The 3,748-nt window shown below is 49.0% G+C and overlaps 1 pseudogene; it reads right to left on the bottom strand.

Annotated features, from left to right (window-relative positions):
* Positions 1-6: 6 nt before the first annotated feature.
* LOC126495113 (ribonucleoside-diphosphate reductase subunit M2-like) lies at positions 7-607 on the bottom strand (annotated as a pseudogene).
* Positions 608-3,748: the final 3,141 nt, after the last annotated feature.

Here is a 3,748-nt window from a genome sequence, read left to right as displayed (position 1 = left end):
CATTGTCTCAATAGCATTGAAGAGATATTCCCTCTCTTTGGAATCTTTAATGTAAGTGTCGATGAGGAGACTGTACATTTCAGAATGTATGTTTTCCATGGCAATTTGGAAGCCATAGAAACAGCGGGCCTCTGTAACCTGAACTTCTTGGCTAAAGCGCTCCACCAGGTTTTCATTGACAATGCCATCACTCGCCGCAAAGAAAGCCAGGACGTGAGATATAAAATGTCTCTCGTCGGGTTTCAGCGCTTCCCAGTGTTGAATATCCTTGGAGAGGTCGACCTCCTCAGCCGTCCAGAAGGAGGCCTCGGCTTTCTTGTACATCTGCCAGATATCATGGTATTCGATGGGAAAGACCACGAAGCGGCGGGGATTTTCTCTCAGTAAGGGCTCATCCTCAACGCTGGGCTTAGTAGATTCTTTACTTTCCGATTCGGCCGGCCTGGTCCAGCAAGATTCTCCTCACAGCCTTGCTCGCCAGGATGCGGGTCCCGCTGAGACTCGGGGGCGTGTTCTCCTTCTCGGACAGGTGGAGTCGCTTCAGCGGCTACACCTTCAGCTGCTGCTGGTCGGTGGTGGTGGCTAGCGGGACGCGGGCAGAGAGCATGGCGAGCAAGGGCAGCGGCCGAGGCGACGGAGAGGGTGGCGGGGTGACTAGAACCCGGAGCACCTCTTTATTGGTTTTTAATTATCATAGTTTAGGATATTTTATAGAAACAGAATTCAGAGGATTCTGTGGCTGGTGTTGTTCCTGATTTAGGATTCTGAGATTACACTCCTTGTCTTCACCTATACCAGACAACCAGTCTCCCCTTGATTGTTAATCCCAGGTACTCAAACCTGTTTTTTCTTTTTCAACACTCTGTTTCGAAAAGGTGCTGCTGGCTTAACTGCCCAGATTATACCATGTTCTAGCGCTGCACTTCAGTCAGATAATGAGTTGGGGGTCCTTCCGGGTCACATGTGATGGTTTCACTATTTTGTTTAAATATCCAAACAGCGGTGTCCTCCAGCTCCTAGACAGCTGTACCCTCAGTTAATCCCAGTGACTGACACCTGCAATCCCCAACTGCCTTCCAACAGAAGAGGTTTTGACCTGATTCTTGCTCTTATCACAGTTTTCTTCCACCATCCTCTCATTTCCTCTGGTTCCTGTCTTCTTCTTCCTGCTCTCCTAACTCTCTGCCTGCCTTCTCCCCACACAGACAGATTGGAGCCAGCCATAGTCTTGATCATGAGTGGAGATCTGTCTGGAAAGTTTTTTTTGACTCCAGCATGGGAGAGATGGTTCTCAGCTGAGAAGGATGAAGTTTCGTCCCAGGATGCAATGGAGGACAATGGCACCAGCACTGCAAGGCAGTTCTGGAAGGGATGCGACCTTCCTGTGATTGAACCAGACTCCTGGGTCACCTCGAATCCTGCCTATGGTTTTGGCATTATCTGGCCTGCCACCTAGACGTCCTCTTGGACTATCAGGAGGGCTAACCGTGTCTCCTTGGCCAGCATGATTGGCATGCCAGAAGCCTTCCCATGCCCCAAAATTTCTAGATGTGTGTGCGAGGATGATAACCTCTGGCTGTGGCAGCCTCTTCCTGTGCCCTCACCTTGAACATGGGATGCCACCAACTCTTATTGCCAAGTCTGGAGCCACTGGCCTCCTGCCATTGAGGCAGATGCATTTTCTTGTTTCTTGGGACTCCTGAAGCCTGAATCATCATGGTCTCTCTCTCTGTCTGTGACCTTGGACAATTTGAGCAACTATCCCCAAGAGAGAAGTCTAGCTCATGCCAANAGCACTGCAAGGCAGTTCTGGAAGGGATGCGACCTTCCTGTGATTGAACCAGACTCCTGGGTCACCATGGATTCTGCCTATGGTTTTGGCATTATCTGGCCTGCCACCTAGACGTCCTCTTGGACTATCAGGAGGGCTAACCGTGTCTCCTTGGCCAGCATGATTGGCATGCCAGAAGCCTTCCCATGCCCCAAAATTTCTAGATGTGTGTGCGAGGATGATAACCTCTGGCTGTGGCAGCCTCTTCCTGTGCCCTCACCTTGAACATGGGATGCCACCAACTCTTATTGCCAAGTCGGGAGCCACTGGCCTCCTGCCATTGAGGCAGATGCATTTTCTTGTTTCTTGGGACTCCTGAAGCCTGAATCATCATGGTCTCTCTCTCTGTCTGTGACCTTGGACAATTTGAGCAACTATCCCCAAGAGAGAAGTCTAGCTCATGCCAACTCAGAAGAACAAGCCACACTGGTGGGCCCACTGGTAGATCGTGTGTCAGCAGGGGGCTCTTGCTTTTATCAGAACCTCTCAGCCCAGAACTCCAGTCTCTGTCCCCATCCACCACTTCAGATGTGGAGCCCCTACTCTGTAGCACCAACTGCTCCATTCCTCAATCCATGGCCTGCCTCTTTGCACCCTGATCACTGGATCAGTGCCCAAAAAGTACTCCAGATGGTCACTCTTCTGTTCAGATTCCAGGCTCCACTCCACACAAAGATTCTCCGTAATGATGCCTTGGCTCTCCCTTCTACACTCTTTTTCTAAGTCTTGATGCAGCCTCCTCATCCAAAACAAATCATTGCCTCGATCACTACTGGCCAACTAGGAAGAGTCAGTCTGAAGAACATTGTGAGGGTTGCACCAGAGGAGAAGCCTCGGTCTCAGGTTCAAGCCCATACTAAGTCATTACTGGCTGGCTGGCCATGACACTGTATGTTAGGGACCAGACCATAGTCCTGAACTTTTTTCCTGGGTCAGCTTGTTATCCCGGCATTGAATCTCCAGAAGTCAAAGAGCTAGGGGACCGCCTTCACTCTAGAGACTATGACAGAACTGAGGACATTTCTGGTTTAAGACGTTACCATTACTTTGAGGGTTGCACTGCCTCTGCTCCAGGACAGGTTTCCTGAGACTTTGGTTCAAATAACACGTGGGTACATTGCCTGTAGGCCAGATTCCCATCAGAGTCCATGGTCACTTTTGAAGGCAAACACTCCACCCACCCCCATTTTTCTCTGCAATAAACTCCAGGTCTCCTAACTACATTCTCTGTCTGTTCAGAGTTCTTTTTTTGTTTTTTTGTTTGTTTGTTTGTTTGTTTGTTTGTTTGAATTTTCGAGACAGGGTTTCTTGTAGCTTTTGGTTCCTGTCCTTGAACTAGCTCTTGTAGACTAGGCTGGCCTTGAACTCACAGGGATCCACCTACCTCTGCCCCCGAGTGCTGGGATTAAAGGCGTGTGCCTCCACCACCGGCTGTTCTGAGTTCTTTCATCAGTGAATGAGTGCAGGGAGGCAAAGGGGAAGGAGGTTGATTGGAAAGGAGGCCGCAGGGATACCCCAGCCCATCATATGAGATTTTAAGGGCTCTTGGTTTGATTGATTTGAGACAGTCTCTCTACTTCAGAGATGACCTTGCTTCTTCTACATGATTCTATATAGACCAGGCACACCTTTAGCCTAGCCATCCATCTGCCTCTGTTTCCCTAGTGCTGGAAATATAAGCTTGGGCCCTAATAGTTCTTGAATATTGCTTCTAAATGACCTGAAATTCTGTGAAATGTTAGATTACCCCCAAAGTGGGATTTCCCCCACTTCTCTTCTTGACCATGCTGTCTGCTGAAAGCCTGTAGAAGAACAATGAATGTTGTAGGAGTCTGCTTGTTTGTTCCTGGCTGCCCAGATACTGAAATAACAACACAGAAAATGTATTAACTAAATCACTACTGTGCCTATTAGTTC

Source organism: Alexandromys fortis, unplaced genomic scaffold (assembly GCF_014885135.2).
Source record: "Alexandromys fortis isolate MF-2015 unplaced genomic scaffold, M_Fortis_MF-2015_v1.1 scaffold_437, whole genome shotgun sequence".
Classification (NCBI taxonomy): Eukaryota; Metazoa; Chordata; class Mammalia; order Rodentia; family Cricetidae; genus Alexandromys; species Alexandromys fortis.
Note: the sequence above shows the minus strand (reverse complement) of the source record. Positions and strands in the feature narration are given on the sequence as shown.